Here is a 21293-nt window from a genome sequence, read left to right as displayed (position 1 = left end):
AACAGTCGTCAGAGATTTGAGGACATTTGTTGACAATGGACTCTCCTTTGATTGTTGTGTTTTTGTGGTTGCTTTGTAGTATATCTTCAATTTCCAAAGAGGCTATTAATCCCACTTTATCCCTCCCTTATTAGATCCATCATTGAATATGATGCCCTGTTTGGTATGTACCTTACTTAGCACCTAAAGTAACTCAGGAAACGTCACTGTTTTCTCACTGAAAAGGTCTCTGGTCTCAGTACCATCAGCTACTCTGATAGATTAAAGCCCTGTCTCTCAATATCATATAGAACCAATGATAAAGAAAACACTTGCTATAGAGACCTAAAGCTGTACTACCACATCAATATCACCAGATGGCGAATCAGGTAACTAACTTCCCCTTCTGTGAAATAGATTGCCCTTACATATACTACAGAATACTTCCCTAACAGCCATTAAAACCAACCTGGATGACTGGATGGGTGATTAAAAGTTTTCCTGTAGGATATGTGAGGCAAATCTGCTTAATGGAGGACATTGTTATTCGTGATCAATACTGAGTAATGTGGCTGAGCTTGTCGATGGACTCCGTGGCCATAAGTGTGGTAAGAACCTATGAACCTAAATGATAAGAGACATAATTGTGCAGCTGAAAAGAACTCTAATAAGAACCTGGACACTAACACTGACACCAACACTAACACTGAAGCCAGCCTGCCATCATGATATTTCCTTGTTGTTATGACCTGATGAAAGAAGCAGTCTTGTAGGTCTGCTGTTACAGTAAGTTCTTGTGGAACTGTTTTACTAAAGATTTGCATTTATGGTTTCCACTTTTAAGTATACAAGTCAATATTTTTTGTAGCACTACTTTGTTTATTCATGATTTTTTATCAGCAGTAATAGTGCTACATGCAGTACATTAGAGATAAACACTGTATTCACAGACACTGCTGACCGTGAGAGTTTCTGCAGAACTACAAAAAAAAACAAAACAAACGTAAGTCAGTACTAAAGGTTTGTCTACATAGTATAGGCTTATGAGTGACAGTGGTTACTTTTCTTACCATCTTATCCAGAAAGATTTTCTGTGTCTGTGTAGTGCATTGGCTACAGAGTTGCATAGCAGGTGTTCACATAGCTAATTTTATTCACCTGATGCAAGTTATTGTATGTCCTTTACAGCAAGGATAGCAGTCATATATTCCACTTCTAATTTTCTCTGTTAAGTCACACAAACAGCACTTATAACTAAGAACTTAATTTGGAAATGGTCTTAGTATGATTTTATGGCAAATGCATTAGATAAGGGACAGCAAATGTATTTCTTTGCTTAAACTCTTATGACTAGAGTATGAAAATTGAAAAGTATAACTCGTGTGAGGTGTCTGGAAGGAATGGTTGTATCGTTAGTTAGAGCTAAAATACTTAGAAATCAAGAAGATGCAAGGCTGTGTTCACAAGCTAAGATGTTAGCCACAGAGTTCTTCTTCTTTCGGCTTTTCCCGGTTAGGGGTTGCCACAGCGGATCACCTGTCCGCTCATGATTGGCAGTGGAGTTTTACAGTGTCGAGTTGCCAGCCTGGTGCCCAACCTTCCACAGAAGGCACACACATGCACGCACTCACACCTAGGGTCAATTTAGAGTGTCCAATCCATCTACAGCATGTCTTTGGGATGTGGGAGGAAACCGGAGCACCCGGAGGAAACCCACGCGACCACAGGGAGGACATGCAGACTCCGCACAGAAGGCACCCCAGCCGAGAATCGAACCGGAGAACCTCTTGCTGTGAGGCGGCAGTGCTAACCACTGCACCACCATGGCCGCCCTAAGATGTTAGCCACAGAGTAGTGGATAATATTTTTTTCTTTGTTGGGGAGTGAGTTGGTATTTTTGGATCCTCTGCAGCTATCAGCTATTCCCAGTTCCTCTCCTCATTCAGTAGGTATATCAAACTGCACTTTTCCTGCTCTAGACTAACTCTGACTATGTTTAGGGCCAGTGAGGAGATTGAGGCATGCCAGGGTGGTGACATACTGCTGCCATGAGGAGGGTTTCCCTTTAAGACCTAACCATTCTCCCTACGTGCACACATACTGTTTGAGGGATTGGTCATGCCTGCACTTGTGAGCCATTTGAAGTTCTGCCTCCCTTGTAGGCAGCAAACCCCACACATGCCCCTCCCTTATACCTCCCCTGGAATGGGTGAGCCAAAGTGGGTCACTCAGACTCAGTCATCCCCCACCCCTTACTCTGGCTCCTGCAGCAGCCAAGCTGCTAATCAAACTCCATCTGTCTGTGTCATATTCAAGGCTTCATCTTTCTGCACTATAGATCCAGATTAGTAGTGGGTAACAGTGTTTATTTGTTGGTTTTTAGGCTTGCATTTTCAGCAAAGTCTTTTTTGAGCTTTCCCCATGAAAGGTATCACTAAAGATTTTCATTTCCTACGCAGAATTGTTCACATAACAATGTACAATCATGATAAGATTTTCATTTCCTATGCAGAATTTTCCACATAACAATGTACAATCATGATAAGGGTTGCTCTGTATGGGTGGTGCAGTGGTTCAGCCGTTAAAGTTGTCACCTCACAACAAGACATTCTCCGGTTCGAGTCTCTGCTGGGGTGTCTTCTGTGCCGAGTCTGCATGTCTTCCCTTCATTTGCATGGGTTTCCTCTGGGTACTTCGGTTTCCTCCCACATTCCAAAGACATGCATCTGGAACATTTCCCCCCAGGCCTCTGCTAAAAATAGGCTGTGTCCTAGTCAGACGTTCATGGTCAACAAATATTAAATAAATAAGTAAACAAACTGTACCTACCTGGAATAAGTATAGGGCAAATGTAAAAATCAAGCCACCCTGGTGGAATCCCAGTGTCAATAGGTTTTATAACAAAAGTACAAAATAATGGCAAAATTAGGAAGTACAATGCCTAGCAATATACAAACTCTGTCATCCATCTAAGCAAACAACTCAGGAGGCTAACTGAGTCCACCCAAACTGAATTTGAGGTAAAAGTAGCTTCCCAGGCTAAGGACATCCACAAAGCATTCTTCAACTATGTCAGCATCCTCAAAGGCAATCCACAACATGTTAAACTAATTGCAAATGGAGCCACCTATACTAAGGCCAACAAATTTAGTTCCATTTTTACCCCCTTTTTCCCCAGACACCCCTCAGGAAATACCGTCAACCATAACTCTCCCAACTATCACTAGGGAACAGGTCCTCAATGCACTTTTCAAGGCCAAGAACACTGCATTGATGGGACCCGATAATATCCCAGAATACCTCCTTAATAGCATGAAGTATGACCTGTCAGGACAATTAGAATCACTGTTTGCTATAGCCTCCAGACAGGCTTCATGACAAGCTAATGGAGGACTGCAGCCCTCATCCCTTTACTCAACAGTGGACCATCTGTGGACTTGGCTATAGGTTTAACTTGCCTCATATGCAAAGGTATGCAAAGAATTATCATGGAAATGATAAACAGGTGAAATAAGAAACCTTCAGAAACTGGATCCAATCCAGTATGGTTTCATCAAGGATAGGTCATGACCATTCGGCCTGGTGGACTTCCTCAAGATGGTCAACAAAACAGTGGGCGAGGGCAAAACAAGGCATACTGCCTACCTTGATCTGGCCAAAGCATTCAACAGAATACCCATTCAGGCATTGTAGGCAGACTTACAAAAGTAAATATAAACCTTATGTCACCTTCTGGATAGCCAACTAGCTCAAAGATATGACACAAGATGTTAGGATAAGGGAATATACCTCTACAAAAAAGCCACTCACTAGTGGAGTTCCTCAATGTACGGTGCTGGGGCCATTTCTTTTTTGGTATCTACTTCTCCAAACTCTAGGTCAACATCAAGGACCTCTGATTGACCCAAGTTTACATACGACTGCAAATTAGACGAGTCATAGAATCCTCAAAAAAACACAAATACCCTCCAAGCAGGCCTGACACAAACCGATAACTGGTACCAGAGCCACAGTTTAAAACTCAGTGCCAAAAATGCATAATAGTATCTTTTGGGAGGATTGCTACCCCTGAAAACAGTAGACCCAGTGGTCAGGGATTTGGGAACACATGTAAATAGCAACCTGGCCTTTGACCATCGTGTGTCTAGGTAGTAAGTAAATCATTCTGTTTTGCACAAATCATAAGCAAGGGTATGACATCTAGGTCCAAGTATGTCATTGTTCCACTATACCTGTCCTTCAGTGTCCCTCATCTGACCAAACACTGAGTGCAACACCCCCTTCGCTACGTACCTGGTCAGGCATATACAATGACTAGAGCATTCACAGAGGTTTCTCACAAGGAGTAAGTGCATAAACAATGTGCCCTATGCAGACCTCCTCAAAGCTCTGTCTCTCTAGTCAGTCTCCCACAAACTGCTGAGAGATGATCTGTGCCTGGCCTACAAAGCCTATAGAGCATCCTGTGATCCTGCTGTGACTGATTTGTTGCCCATTTGCAAAACAAACATTAGAATTACCTGATCTAGGGATGTAAACCTCTACAACACAAATAAGACATGTTGAATTCAAGTGCAACTTTGGCCTGTGGATGGGAAATCGGATATTTGCCTCCTGATCTGGTACCTGTGTCTCACTTAGACAGAGTCAGCCTGTAAAAGCTTGACCACCCATGGCCAAACCTGCATATACTCCATTAAAATAACTTTAGGTTATCAAAACTTGTCAGATACTTTTGGGAAGCACAGACAGGCTTAAAGAGGCATCCTGATGCCATTAGGCTAGTAATCACCTGTGAACTTAATGCATCTGTGCATTCCCAGAAAGATGATTTTCCATAGAGGACATCAACACATACTTGGATTGTCTTTCCACTGTAGAACCAAAACGAAATGCGTGGAATGATCACAGATGTCAGCTTGTCCTTATTGTGCATACAAGATGAACGAGGCTTAACCGACTCTACCAGTTAGTAAGTCTGGTGGCTCTAGCCCTTAGGGTTGAGGTACACTAATAGCAGAGGGAATGTTTGAGACATGTCACAGCAAAGGTCCAGGTCTGTATCTCAGATGCAGCTGATCTAACATGCAAAAGGGACATAGAGAATTTTTTTACTACAGAAAGAGCAATATTGGATGTTTAAAAATTAGATTGCTTTACTCCAGGGGCTGAAATGACACATGGGAATTGAGGATATTTTTAAGCTGCGATAGGTTTCCAGTGTTCTGTAAAATAGTGTTGAAGTTAATATGTAAGGGCTGCCAGCAATAAGCAGTACATTTTTACTGAATTATGCCCTTGATTTGTTAATTGGACTGGAATTTTTTTTTTGGCTAAATTACGGGTGATTGCAGAATAAAAAAACTGACAATAAATGAAAAGCATTTTACCCTAGTAAGGGCAGTATTAGCCCAAAGCACTATCAGTGTTGTACTATTCATGCAGTAAGGAATGTAAAGAAAAAGCTGACATGCAGAAGTTTTGTGGTTATTACATACTTCTGGAGGACTTGTACAGTTACTGTTGCAAAAGCATACTGTACTGTGGATTGCACTGAGTTTGAACAGTGGCATTTATTGCATTCAGGAAGAATTGTGTTAAGGTCAAAATACTTGTTAATGTTAGTTCTAAAAAGCCGTGTTTGTCAAATTGAATGTTGTTGTGTCTTTCGGCTTTTCCCGGTTAGGGGTCGCCACAGTGGAACTCCGGTCCGCTAATGATTGATAGTTGATTTTTACGTGCCGAGTTACCAGCCCTGACGCACAACCTTCAACGAAGGTACACCCATTCACGCATGTTTCCACGCAGAAGACGCTCTAGCTGAGAATCGAACCAGACAGCGTCTTACTGTGAAGCGACAACTCTACCGCAGCACCACCACTGCGGGTACTCATCTCTTAATTTTTCTTGTAACTAATTTTAATGAAATGTTTCAAGATATTGTTATGACTGTACTACACAGAAAATAACTTTACTACACAGAGATATTTGAGTTTTGCAGGGAATTTTGTTTTATCTAGGACATCAAGTATATTCCCTAGGTTTGAAATTTGATAACTATTATATACTTTGTAAAATCAGTTGATGAACCTCTATAGTGTTTGTATTAAAATCTATTTGAAATGCAAGTCCTGGTGTTTGCATTTAATCATGTAGATATATGTGTATATGTATATCTATCTATCTCTCTCTCTCTCTATATATATATATATATGTATATATGTATGTATATATATATATATATATATATATATATATATATATATATATATATATATATACATATAGCATATTTTATCAGCTATATAGCATATGTTCCTTGTTGTGTATTCATAAATTTTGTGTTTGGCCTAGGTTGTGACAGAAACTGGTAAATTTGGAGTATCTCACTCACCTGTTTAGCAAACAATTTAAGATAAACAAAGAAAAAACAGTCATGACATGTCTTAAAGAAATACATATTGGATCAAAATGTTGAATGTCAGTAAAGAGTTTGTTTTTAATTCCCTCTAGCAGCTTAAACATCTGCTGCATGCTTGCACCCCTTCTCAGTCTTCAGGTCTCCCTCTGTTTAAGACTAGAACCACATAGCCATCTAATTATTGGAACGGTTAATTTTTGATGTTTTCAACCTTTGAGTGAGGCAGAGAGGAGATTAAGGGCTTGTGCAGCAATATCTGAACTGCTGTAAGGGTTTTTTATTGTACCCTCACTGTTCATAGATGGACGTGCAGTAATGTGCAGCATGTACATAGGCAAGTACCAATGCATGCAGTGCCGTAATATTTTTCTGGCCCTAGTGTAAGGTCACAGCTTCAGGCTTGCATCTGCTGCACTACTTTGGATGGCTAGCAGTGGGCAGTACAGCTGCAAGAGTTACTATTTCTCTTTCACTGAACTAACAGAAATGACTATCTGCCACTTAAACCCACTTCACCCCCATTTGGCTATTTGGCTTTTCAGGTCTGTAATCAGTCTCAAGTCACCACTAGTGCAGGTGGACACCCATCAAGTCAGAAAATGTCAATAAAGTTGAATACTTATGTTGAACAGGTTATGCTATTGTTTTTTATTGTCTTTGCCCCATGATTTTAGTGTGGTCATCATTTGTTCTTCCTTATGAACTATTTTTGTTATAAATATTTTCCAAGTCCTACTGGCAATGCAATTTGCAGTAATTCTGAAGTTGATTATTAGGGCATAATTGCACTGTTACAGTGCAATGAAAAATTATTTGCCCCCTTCCTGATTTCTTATTTTTTTGCATGTTTGTTACACTTAAATGTTTCAGATCATCAAGCAAATTTAAATATTTGACAAAGATAACCCAAGTAAACACAAAATGCAGTTTTTAAGTGATGATTTTATTTATTAAGGAAAAAAAACTATCCAAACCTACATGGCCGTATGTGAAAAAGTAATTGCCCCCTTGTTAAATCATGAAGTAACTCTGGTTAATCACATTTTTGGGAAAGCTGAGTTCAGTTTCATTAGCCACACCCAGGCCTGATTACTACCAGACCTGTTGAATCAAGAGATCACTTAAGTAGAACCTGTCATACAAAGTGAAGTAGGCCAAAAGATCCCAAAAAGGAAGACATCATGCCGTGATCTAAAGAAATTCCGGAACAGATGAGAAACAAATTAATTTGACATCCATCAGTCTGGAAAAGGTTACAAAGCCATTTGTAAAGCTTTGGGATGCCAGCGAACCACGGTGAGAGCCATTATCCTCAAATGGAGAAAACATGGAACAGTGGTGAACCTTCCCAGGAGTGGCTGGCCTACAAAAATTACTCCAAGAGTGCAGCGATGACTCATCCAAGAGGTCACAAAAGAGCCCAGAACAACATCTAAAGAACTGCAGGCCTCACTTGCCTCAGTTAAGGTCAGTGTTCATGACTCAACCATAAGAAAGAGACTGGGCAAAAATGGCATGAATGGCAGAGTTCCAAGGCAAAAACCACTGCTGACCAAAAAGAACATAAAGGCTCGTCTCACTTTTGCCAAAAAACGTCTTGATGATCCCCAAGACTTTTGGGAAAATATTCTTTGGACTGACGAAACAAAAGTTGAACTTTTTGGGAGGTGTGCATCCCATTACATCTGGCGTAAAAGTTAACACAGCATTTCAGAAAAGGAACATCATGCCAGCAGTCAAACATGGTGGTGGTAGTGTGATGGTTTGGGGCTGCTTTGCTTCTTCTGGACTTGGACGACTTGCTGTGATTGATGGAACCATGAATTCTGCTCTCTACCAAAAAATCCTGAAGGAGAATGTCTGGCCATCAGTTCATGACCTCAAGCTGAAGCGCACTTGGGTTCTGCAGCAGGACAATGATACAAAACACACCAGCAAGTCCACCTCTGAATTGCTTAAAAAAAAAACAAAAAACAAAATGAAGGTTTTGGAGTGGCCTAGTCAAAGTCCGGACTTGAATCCAATTGCGATGCAGTGGCATGACCTTAAAAAGGCGGTTCATGCTCGGAAACCCTCCAATATGGCTGAATTAAAACAATTCTGCAAAGAAGAGTGGGCCAAAATTCCTCAACAGCGATGTGAAAGACTCAGTGTCCTTCTGTTCCTATGCTGTAGTATTCTTGTTGTGGGATTCCCTGCACTCAGGTGACTCGTATGTCACCTCCTATACAAAAGCTTTAGCTTGGCTGTTGCAGCTGTGTGGGATGTCACACGTAGGGCCATAAACCAGGGGCCTTAAATGTGATGTCTGCATGCACAATCCTCAGAACTTTTCAGCCACAGACGACCGATGCATTGTGTGTTCGCGCCTCCACATCAGATGTCTCAATGAAGCTAAGTAACCCCTTGTTTTTTTTTTCTTCATATCTGAGTGTTATTGCTTAAGCTTGGTTTATTGTAGGAATTTGTAGCCAATGTCAGGTAAAAAGGGTAAATGCCAATGCGGACTCCAGATACTCCATAAAGACTCCCATGATCGATGTGGTTTTTGCTTAGGCCAGGAGCACGACCACACCACTTGCTCCATTTGTTAATCATTTGTGCCGAAGACCCTACGCATCCGTCTGGCCACGCTTAACCTCTATTTAGAAAACCACCACCTTAAGCAATTAGCCCTAAGGATGGATCCCACCTCGGAGGCCATGTCAGAACCTCTGCATAAGAATGCCAAGTTTCCTAGGCCCTCTTCGTCTGTTGCTCCATTACCGGACGCCCCACCAGCTGACGATTTAGAAGCTGAGGGATGCCTGGCAGATCCGTCGACTTCAACGACTACCTTTGTCGAAGCAGTTGCTCAGTCGATGACCGATACGTCCCCGGAGCCAACCCAGACCCCGACTACCATAGAGGTCGAGGGGGAACCAGAATCTGTGGAGCCTCCGACCAGGATCCCGTCTTCAGATACGGTCCCTACCAGACTCAATTCCAGGCCTGCTCCAACATCTACCCCAGCAAAAAAGAAACAGAAAACCAAGCATGCCTCTCCCACTGCAGAAGGCCTACCTGACTGGCAGTCCTTCACTTCTTCCCTGATGCAGGCCTTTATGGCCCTTAGGCCTTCAGCCTCATCCTGCACTACCCACCTTTGCTCAGCCCTAGGCCTGCTTCAGCCCCCTGCTTCAGCCCCCCCCCCCCGACATCTCAGGTTAGGGAAGAAGAGCATGGTACATCCTTTTCCTCCTCTGAGGACTCAGTGTCTTACACCTCCCAAATTCCTTCACCCCAGGAGTATTATTCTCCTGATGAGGAATCTATAGAGGGAGACTCACCCCCTGAGGATATCACATTTGGTGAGACTATCACCAAAATGAAAGATTACTTCAGATGGGATACCTTACAAATGTCTGGTATTCAAAAGAGGTATTTTGAGCTTCTTCAAGTAGAATCCCCCTCCCCTTTTGCTGTTCCTCCTATTCTGCTTGCATACCTCGATGCCTTTAATTCTGCATCTAAGACTCCAGACTCACAGCCACCTGCCCCCAAGTGACCAGATCGCTTTTACAAGGTGCCTGATGAGCAGGAATTCTTAGTCAAACCACCCTTCTTAGCAGAGCCAGCAATGATTGCCACCTATCCTGATAAGCAATCCAGATTCCTTCCCTCCGTCTCACTCCTACCCACAGAAAAAGACAGCAAATCTATGGATAGGATTGGTAAGAAGGTCTACACCTCCTCCACTTTAGCTTTCAGGGCCATTAACTATCAAACTCATATAACCAAATATGCTCTGGACTTGGTCTCTCAAGCCTCTTCCATGCTGGCCACCATCTGTGACTGCCCCATTAAGGCTGACATCTCCTCCAAACTTTCTCTGGCTACACAAGTAGCCAGACACTCAATTAGATGCAGCTATGATGCTGCTGAAGCATCTGGTCACTCTGCAGCATCTGCTTCAGTTCTCAGGAGATACTCCTGGCTAAGACTTCAAAATCTCCCAGAAGACTTTAAGTCAAAGATCTTGGATGCCCCCCTGGACCACAATTTCCTTTTTGGAAAACAATCTGCAGATCTTTTTAAGAATCTGCAAGAAAAAAGTAAAGAATTGCAGGACATAAAACATTTATTGGTGTCCCCATTCCCAAGTACTACAGAAACTATCCAGCTAAAGCCACCTTTGTAAGACGAAACCCAGCCCACCAGGGTACTTCCTCTTCCAGATCTAGAAGAGGTGCAAGAAGACCCACCACTTCCAGACCTGCTGCCCCGCATCCTCAACCTAGACAGGCTTTTCAGGACAGAGGAGGCTCCAACAATGTGTGACTCCCCTGCCCTCCTACCACTCTCAGTCCGCCTGTCCCACTGTCTCCCCTTCTGGGAAACCATAACCTCGGACAAATGGGTACTATCCATAATACAAAAAGGATATTTCCTCTCCTGGAAAGAAAAACCACCATGAGAGGCATCTCTTTCCCTCACAGAAACCAACAGTATCTCCTTCCACTGGTTCTGACAGACCTTCTGAAGCTGGGTACCATAGAACCCGTCCCCTCAGGGCAGGAAGGAAAAGGTTTCTACTCCCGTCTCTTCCTGGTTCCCAAGAAAGACGGTCCATGGAGACTCATCTTAGACCTCTCCTTCTTAAATCTTTACCTTCAGGTGCCCACCTTCAAAATGCTGTCACTTCCAACTCTGCTTCCTCTACCAGCCAAGGTCTTCATGGTCACCTTGGGCCTAAATGAGGCCTCTTTACACATACCCATCAGACCTTCCCACAGAAGATTTCTGCATTTCTCTGGGGCCTCCTCTCATTTCCATTTTACTGCTTTGCCCTTTGGTTTGTCCACTGCCCCCCGAGTGTTCACAAAATGCCTGGCCCTGGCCATTGCCTTTTGCAGAACTCAGGGAATTCAGATTTACCCCTCTCTAGATGACATCCTAATACTGGCAGAGTTCAAAGATATCGTCTCAGATCAACTGTACTTTACCATGTCCCTTCTACAAAACCTAGGGTTCACCCTTAACCTTCCAAAGTCCTACCAGAACAGGACAAGATTTTTCTGAGTTGCAGAATCAGAACGGACAGAATGAAGGCCTTTCTTCCACAAGACAAGGTCCAATCCCTGACATCCCACTTCAAAGAGCTGATACAGACACAGGTAATAACTGCAAAGCAATTCTTTCGACTCCTGGGCTTAATGGCAGCAACCACCCCTATGCTCCCACTGGCCAGAATGCATTTGCGCAAGCTGCAGTGGTACCTGAAAAACATATGGTCCCAGCCCCAGAATCACTTGGAGCAAGCAATTCCCTTCCTTCCCTGTCTAAAGAAAGAGATCAGCTGGTGGATCCAACAAGTCCTGCTAAACCCGGGGCTTCCACTACACCTTACCCCACCAACCCAGGTAATGCATACAGATGCCTCAGATTCAGGGTGGGGAGCCACATTAGCATCTTACAGGGTTCAAGCAACCTGGCAACCTGCCTTGAGGGCCAAACACATCAATGTGAGGGAAATGACAGCAGTCTGATTAGCTCTAAATACCTTTACCCTTCTCCTTCTTCCAGGGGTTCTTCAAATAGTAACAGACAACACCACTGTAATGTGGTACCTCAATAAACAGGGAGGGGCAAAGGCATATCAGCTGTGCAGACTAACCTGCTGATACGGGATCTAGCCTGTCTCCACAACTTGTCCCTGCGGGCAACCTACATTCCCTCGCAGGACAACAAGCAAGCAGATCTTCTAAGCAGGACATCCTCTCCACAGCAGGAATGGATGCTGGACAGGACGGTCTTCTTAGACATTGTCCACCAGTGGGGCACCCCTCAAATAGACCTGTTCGCCTCCTCCCAGAACAGGCTGCTGCAGACCTTCTGCTCAAAGACCTACTCCTCTCTAGCCTGGAGGGTAGACGCTTTCAACATCTACTGGGAGGGGAGGTTTCTTTATGGCTTCCCCCTTCCCACTGATTCAGAAAGTCCTCCTGAAAATCAGGAGAGACAAACCGAAAATCTTGCTAGTGACTCCCTACTGGCCAAGGCAGCACTGGTTCCCCCTACTTCACAATCTAGCCAAGGGCAATCACTACAAGTTACTGTACAAGGTGGACCTTCTGACACAAGAAAAGGGAACTCTCATCCACCCACACTTGCAGATGTTGTCCCTGACACTGTGGGTGATAAACTTTTGATCCCATTCAGACAGCACTACTAGAGTATGTGCTTTCAGTCCTGAGGGAGGCCAGGAAACCTACAACAAGAAAATCTTACCTAGTTAAATGGGAAATATTTACTAAATGGTGTCTAGACAAGGGAAGGGACCATTGCACTGCAGATCCCCCCCCCTAGATCTTACTTATGCGTGTCAGCTGATAAAAAATGGACTCTCCTATTCTTCAATGAAAGTACATCTTTCCGCAATATCAGCCTGCTTGCCACTAGACCTGCCCTTGCTAGCCAGGCTCGATGTAAAACTCTTCCTTAAAGGGGTGTTACACATTAGACCTCCAAAAAAACCCTATCCCTCCACCATGGGTCCTTAACTTCATCCTGGAAAAGCTTACCCAACACCCATTTGAACCTGCTGGGGCAGCTTCCCTCCAGATGTGTACATGGAAAACAGTTCTACTAGTGACTATAACCTAAGCCAGAAGGGTTTCTGAGCTACAAGCCTTAATGGCTTGCCCCCCATACTACATTCCACAAAGACAGGGTAACCTTGAGAACTAACCCCTCCTTTATGCCCGAGGTGGTCAATGATTTGTCATTAAACCAATCTATCCACCTTCCCACCTTCTTTCCCTCCCCCACCAATGAAGGGGAGAGCATACTGCACTCCCTGGATGTACACAGACAACTAAGATTTTATCTGGACAAAACTAAATCCATTAGGAATTCAAAACAACTCTTTGTTTCCTTCCATCCTAGAGCATTGGGCAAGGCAATCTCCAAACAAACCATTGCATGTTGGATCAGGAAAGCCAGCTGTCTTTACTACTCCCACCATGGTAAAAATCCCCCAATAGGAGTAAAAGCCCATTCCACCAGGGCAGTGGCCGCATCCAAGGCTTTCCTAAAAGGTCTGGATGCTTCTTCCATTATGGAAGCAGCCACATGGTCCACTATCCACACTTTCACTAAACACTACAAGTTAGACTGTGTCTCTAGAACACGTCCAGGATTTGCCAGGGCAATCCTACAGGGCTTTGTAGAATCCTCTTCTGCATCCGCCACCCTTTCTTCCAACTAAACTGTGGTACTCTCCCACAACAAGAATACTGCAACATAGGAATAGAAGGACATAGAATAGTCGTGTAAAATCTTACCATAACCATAGATGTCTTTCTCTTCCATGTTGCAGTATCCCCCCCCCCACCAGTAACCCCCTCATCATTTGCTTTTAGTCCCAGCATGTCCATAGGTCCTAATCCCATACACCTCTCACCCTGGACCTATATATATACATATATATATATATATGGTGTATATGTATATATATGTATATATATATATATATATATATATATATGTGTGTATATATATGTATATGTATATATATATATATATATATATATATGTATACACTACAGAAGGACCCCAGGGTCCCATACCTGACACCACTGGCTCCTCTTCCTGCTGGGTGTTCTAATCTACCTGCTGAGCTTCAAGTTCTGGGGATTGTCTGTGCAGACGTCACATTTAAGGCCCCTGGTTTATGGCCCTACATGTGACGTCCCACACAGCTGCAGCAGCCAAGCTGAAGCTTTTGTATAGGAGCCGACGTACGAGTCGCCTGAGGGCAGGAAATCCCACAACAAGAATACTGCAACATGGAAGAGAAGGACATCTATGGTTATGATAAGATTTTACACAACTATTCTTTGCCAGTTATCGCAAAAGCTTGGTTGCAGTTGTTGTTGCTAAGTGTGGCACAACCAGTTATTAGGTTTAGGGGGCAATTACTTTTTCACATAGGGCCATGTAGATTTAGATAGTTTTTTTTCCTTAATAAATAAAATCATCACTTAAAAACTGCATTTTGTGTTTACTTGGGTTATCTTTGTCTAATATTTACATTTGTTTGATAATCTGAAACATTTAAGTGTGACAAACATGCAAAAAAAAATAAGAAATCAGGAAGGGGCAAATTCTTTTTCATTGCAATGTATATTGTTGTGTGTCCTATAATGAGGGTCCAAAAAGGGAAATTGAAAATTTGAGGATGGTAATATGAAATTGTCTGCATAGATTGTTTCAGCAAATACACTATAGAACACTATGGCACCACATATCTCACTAGAGTAATTCTGTATTGAATTCCCACTAAGAGCATCCACAGAGAGAAAAGGTGAGATGCTGTAGGATTGTGGAGGAAAGGCTTCACTCGTAACAAAGGTTGTTGGGATATTGTGATCCACGGTCGCTTGGATGCTAGGCATTAACTACTCTAAAAAGGATAGTCTTACTGCTATGTCATGATCTAAGAATAGCTTGAAATGGATCTAAGTGACCATTTGAGGATAAGTAGGATTCCAACTAAACAGAAAAGAACTTCTCGATAACCTTACCTATAAAAAATTGAGGTTAGATAGTAATTTTTTAGGTCATATGAAGTAAGAGATGATTTCTTAAGGAAAGGGTGGCAGAAGAAAGAGAAATGCCAACAGAGATGATTGCATGATCTGAGAAAAAAATGTACTTGGCATTTTCAGGCATGTGTGCAGATATTAGTAACCTAGCAAGTGCAGGATCCAGCCTATTTTGGGTTGCACAGACAACTGAAATCACTTGAATTGTTGCTTCATAGTATGCTTATCTGCAGTCAGTCCAGAAATATTTCAAATGTTTCAGAACTGGGTCATTCTAATGCTCAAAAGAATTGCTGTGGACAGTCTTGTATCTTATCTCTGCATATGTTTCAGCAAATAAAAAAAAAAAGAAATAAAATGCAGCTGCCTGACATTGGGCTCTTTTGGTAGTGAGACGGGCTGGAGTACAGAACCTGCACATGATCTGAAAAAGCTGAGCAGGACAGTTAGAAGTCGAAGACATAACTGGCATCTGGGTCTGATGCACAGTAGAATTAAGCTTAGATTTGGCACCTAGCACAATACTCTTCACTGCTGCTACTAACACTTGAGACCTCAATGAATCCCCTTCCTGAAGAGGTATAATGGATCATGAGGGGGAAGCTGAAGTCCCCTTCAAACTCGAGCATACATTTTTGTTAAATGATCTTCAGATTTGGGAGTGGGAAAAGCATTTTTTATTGACACTGGATCACCAATGTGATCACAACTAAACTGCAGTGGGGTGGTGATCCTTATATATACATGTCAAATAACTGTTCACATTACCATAGGTAACATTTTATTTACTCACTCATGGTAGGAATTTGAAGGTTACCCAAAACATATTACCTCAGAATTGTGGGGTATGTTAGTCTTTGGTTGACAGTGGATTAGCTGCTTTTTCACAGTCAGTCTTAAATGATAATGAGGTGGGGTGTATGCGTGTAAAATAGGCCAGATAAATTATGATGGGCATCATTTCTTTCACTTGATCAATTTTAAACATCAATGTTTACTGTTCAGAAAGTGTTTAATATTTGGGGAGGTTAGTCTTTGAGTTGGTCTAGGTAAAAACTAATTTGGTGTCACTTTATCACAGTTAAATGATAATTGGTGAATAGAAGTCAGGGTTTGTGTGCATCAAACAAACTGAACACTTTACTGTGGCTAGAACTAGACTTGATCATGGTCACATTCGAGGCACCTAATCGAAATTTGATAATTTGGGCATGGGAGTAGACTGTCTATAAAGCTAACTGACCTACTCTCAGCTGACCAGAATTACAGTCTTGGTCAGTTTGTAGGCTGTGCATGTATGTGTGTATGTAAAATAAAATTGACTATGCTAGAATTTTTTCATGTCGTCACTATCAGGCAGTTGAGGTGTAACCCTTTAAAAGGTGGCAACTTGGGGATTAGTTTGTCTGTCAAATCATCTGATCATATCTGTTACTTGACCAAAATTGAACATCGTGGAATTGAATAGTCAGTCGCTAATACATTACTGAAGGCAGAATTTCATGCTAATGATCACAGTAGACTATTGGAGGTGTAGCCATTCAAAAAGGGATTATTTTGGGAAGGGTCAGTTAAGTTAGTCCTTGTGTTAAAACAACTGATCAAAGCTAAAAACTCATAGATCTGCATTGTCATGGATGTGTATGTGTGTTTGTTTGTGTAAACAGTCTCAAATCTATTGCTGTAAACATAATTTATTTAATTTAATCTCAGTTGAAAATTAGTCCAAAATGTACTCGAGTGAGTAGGTGGTTAATCTGAGTGTAAAAGCAGATGAGCTGTATTTTAGAGTCTGCGTCTCCATTTTCCTCTGTGTATGTTTGTAACAAGCTGTAATACTTTCCTGGAGGGAGAATTTCAGTTGATATTGTAAAACATCTGTGGTGTTCCAAGAAGAAAAATGGTTATTCTGTGGTAGTGGTGGTGGTGGGGCGGGTGGATTGAGGATTCCCTGGTAGCAACTGATCTGCTTTCACTTAATCACCATTAAATGATTGGCAGTCTAGCATGATAGGGGCAGTGTGTGCATGGGAAGTAAGGTAAAAAATATTAATTTGGGCAGAATGACTTTCATCTGATTATTTTCAAATATCTGAATACCCATTCAAAATGTTTTAATTGTGGTTGGTGGCTTGTGGAAAAACAACCCAACGTGTATCAGTTGAGCTCTGTTAAATTATTGTGTATCAGGACTATTAGGTATTGTGTGTGTATAAATGTGTTGCAAGAAGACTATCTGTGTGCAAAAGGAATTGAAACTGTTGTTTTGTGTTACTTTGTGAAGTGAAGACACATTCATCTTGTTTTTTTTCAAGTTTTACCACTGTAGTTGCACATCATTGTGTTGTGATTTTTAGCCTTTAGAATCTTACATCCTAAAATGTTTGAGATTAGATTCACCGTAAACTTGAAGTTAGTGCTTTTTCCCATCGACCAAATGTTTCATTGCTTTTGCACCTAAAATCAAAATATAAGTGCAGTTTAACTCTGAATATCAAAGTTTGCTGTTCAGAGAATTTTATTAAAATACTTCTTTACTATACTACATTGGTAGAGGCCTTTGGTAGGCCCACTTGTCCATTAAAGTTACCAAACTGTATTATATTTGGCTTCTGTAAGATATGCTTATGGGCTCTGTTCAGAATAACAATCCGTGCATGTCCAGAATGCACATGTATTAGATTGACATTACATCAGAAGTTAAAATCTTGCATATTTTATTCCAGAATAGTGATGTGTGTGTCTACAAAAACATCCTATGCAGCACTTTCCTGTACTAACCGTAACAAAATGGCCTTAGCAGACTCTGCTTTGAGCTTTGTCCTTAATGGTAGAATCTCAATATTAAGTGGATTGTGTACATAAGCATCTGCACATAATCCTCAGAAAATTTTACTAAAAACTATAAAAGGGTATTTGACATGTGAAATGTTACACACAGTTACTGAATACAGAATTTTACAGGCTCTTTACAGTGGCACTATCCCAAACAACATTACACTTTTACCTTTATAGATGAGTATATGGTATTTGTCTGTCTGTCTTCATGATGAGAAATGCAGTATGTCTTTATCGAGTTGGCATTAAATCTGAAGTTAAAATATTTGGCCAGTATAATAACCTTTTTCTTTTACTGGAAAGATGCCACTGCCTGTTCTGTCTGTACTGGCCAAAGGAGTATTGCTCAGCAGAGTCAAGCTGCATTTATGTCCTTTGGAGAGAATAGCTTTCTTAGATGAAGAATGTAATGAGCGTATAAGCACAGCTCTGAAAAAGTTTTGCTAAGGGCTCCTAAAAGGTCCACCTCAATTTAGTCCCACCTGCACACCCTCTCATCTTCTCATCCCTAAGTAAGTCTGCTAAAAGACTTTTTTGCTCCTGTCACTATACTTGGTATCCTACAGACTACTAAGAGGTTGACCTATGCCTGCCATCCAAGGCATCCTCCAACCCATTACTGATGGATTTACATCAACAGAATGCTTTGGAGGGACAGGTGTATTTCACAGAGGATAACGCTGCTGTGGAACAGACTCCCCATCCACATAAAACAAAGTTCATCCCAGTCCAATTTCAAGCGCAGCTTAGATCTGTGGATGGGAAATGGAACATTTACCTCAGGACTACCCTCTGTATTGCTAACGGACAGAAACAGCTCCTAAATGCTTTATCCAGTGCACGGGTCCCCTCAAATTATGTGTGGTATGATCCCAGTTATTCCCATTAGGGGTAATATATCATCATCAACCAAGGGATGGCTCATGCCAATGTCTAACCAAATGGGATAGGTTATTTTGAGCACACAAAGGTAAATTGGCTAGGCTTATAATGGCCTGCAAGGACATCTAGCCGAGTAATTACCTATATACCAGACAGCATAACAGGCTGCATTTTCATCAGTGCCAGGTATGCCGTGTCTGAGCCTCTACTTAAATGATCAGCATGGACCTATCTCCATGGTTTGTTTCTGATTCCTGGAGAACAATTACTGTGACTCTTTTGCATGAGGGTGTCCCCTGTACAGCCTAGAGTAATTACAAGCCCATCAGCCTCAAAGCCTTACATGCAAAGCCATGTAAGGTACCATAGCAGAACTCATTTATACAAGTATAGGCAACTAACTGACCTAGATCCCAATCATTTTGGTTTTGTGAAGGGCTGGTTCTGTGTCCTGAACCTGGTAAGCATCTTTGAAAAGATTACAGGTGCTGTGGACAGTGGTCATTCTATGCACATGCTTATTTTGGCCTGGTCAAGGCTTTTGATAACATCCCCCCCGTGCTGGTATTACTGAAAAATAAGACAAGTTTCATGTAAACCCCTACATTGTCTGCTGGATTACATATCGGCTGTCCAGCAAGTCCCAGGTTGTAAAAGTTATTTTCCTCTCTGAATGTAAATTTTCAACTGGTGGGCTGCCACTGGGATCAGTTCTGGGTCCTCTCCTGTTTGACACTTATTTTGCAGACATCCAAGCCAATATCCCAAAAGTGTGTTTGACCACTGGGCACTGTTATCTGCTCATCCACTGATACAAAGCAGCTTCAGCAAAGGCTGGAATATGCACATACATGGTGCATCAAAAACGTTCTCAAACAAAATGAAAAAAGTGCAGCGTAGTAGCATTTGTCAAAATGGTTGTTGCCACCTGATATGTTGTAAATGGCACTCCTCTTCAGACAGATGTAGTTATGAGAGACCTGGATTCTTTTGTGGATAACTTCCTCTCATCTAGTCATCATGTTTCCACAGTCATGAAATCCTTTTATTTGGTCCAGATAATTTCCAAGGGAATGTCTTCAAGATCCAGAGAAGTCATCCTGTCACTGTACTCTTCCATTATCAGATCTATCATTGAATATAGTGCTTTTTTTGCTATGTACAAATCCAAGCACATTGCTGAAATAGAAAGGCCCTAAAGATTTCTAACTAAGAGAATTAAAGGTCTCAAATCCTTAAACTACCAAACTCGATCAATGCAGAGCTCCTTATACTCAGTAGCTTACAGATTGTTGTGAGGTCTCCTGTGTCTCACTTTTTGAGCCATGAAAGACCCAGTCCTGTTTGACCTCTTATTTCTTTGCAAAGTTAGTGGTTCTACAAACACTCACACTGTGGACTCAAGTCTACGCCAACAAATAAACAAGACTCACTGGAGAGACAGGTTCACTGTGGGTCAGGCAAAGTACTACTTTTAAGGCCAGTCTTGTTGGCTGGTAGCGTAGACACAAATTTACACTAGGGTTATCATCCATGGAAATGCTTGATTTCAGAGGTAAGCACTATTAAGTGCTTGAAAACGGTAGGAACAACCTTTTTTTTAAGTTTTTCTCCTTAAAGGTGTGTATGGCTAGGCATCTTATGATCCCAGTGATTGCTTGCCTAGTATGTTCCTATCTAAGGTGTTTGAGATATGGCCTTCTAGACACAGTTACTGCTTGAAGACACTTATAGGCATTTCATGCAGTCTGCGAAGTTGTGTTGTACTTACTTTCATGCAGGGGTGGATATATGACTTCTTTTCAGAGTGGGGGTTGTCATGCATGTCCATACAGTATCTGTATTGTGTTGTATCAGAAAATAACAACAAAAAATCATGATTATCCTTAAAAGTGAATTGGAAGTAAGCTTCCTCCTAATACAGATTGATGAAGACAGAAGAAAGATAAAGTTTTGCATCTTTATATGCAAAATCAATAACTAAATAGATTATTTGAATGTAATGACATAAACTGAGAAAGGTGCACAAAAATTTCAGACTACCTCAGGTATGTGGGCCTGTATTGATAGTTATCACCACTGGAACAAAATAGTCATTAGGCTGCCCAGTTTTATGGACTCATTTCATAGTATTCATATGTTCATGTGGCATGTATTATTCAAATATCTTCACTCTGTTGTTATGACATCAAAACTAAAAAAACACGTATTTCACAGAAAAAATGATATTTTCTATTATTTTAAATAGTATAGTCAAAACACAGTATTTACAAATGTGGACTAACATGAATGCATTCAGGGTGTTGTTGTCTACAGTCAGTGTCTACGCTGGGATGTCTGCTGCACATGTGTTTTGCTATAGAAAGCATGATGATTTACACATTGTTAGGACATTAGCCTGCATTCAGTGTTCTGTTCAGTTTCATATGCTTAAGATGTAAACAAAGGATATTACCTTTGAATGCTTGTATAATTGTTCTCTTTTGTCAGAATGTTGTCTTTCATATATGAAAAACATTGTATTGGATAGCAAAACGGAGTCAATACAGTAAATCAAGCAAAATAAAAATAAAAGAAACTCCTGC

The 21293-nt window shown here is 41.5% G+C and overlaps 1 protein-coding gene across 1 annotated transcript in view; it reads left to right on the top strand.

The window, feature by feature from the left end:
- Positions 1–21293, top strand: part of TMEM65 (transmembrane protein 65) — a 712146-nt gene that overhangs the window by 487462 nt on the left and 203391 nt on the right. The gene's annotated exons all lie outside the window — the stretch shown is intronic.

The sequence above is a fragment of the Protopterus annectens genome, chromosome 3.part1 (genome assembly GCF_019279795.1).
Source record: "Protopterus annectens isolate FY-2018-M chromosome 3.part1, PAN1.0, whole genome shotgun sequence".
NCBI lineage: Eukaryota > Metazoa > Chordata > Ceratodontiformes > Protopteridae > Protopterus > Protopterus annectens.
This window is presented reverse-complemented; position numbering and strand designations above follow the sequence as displayed.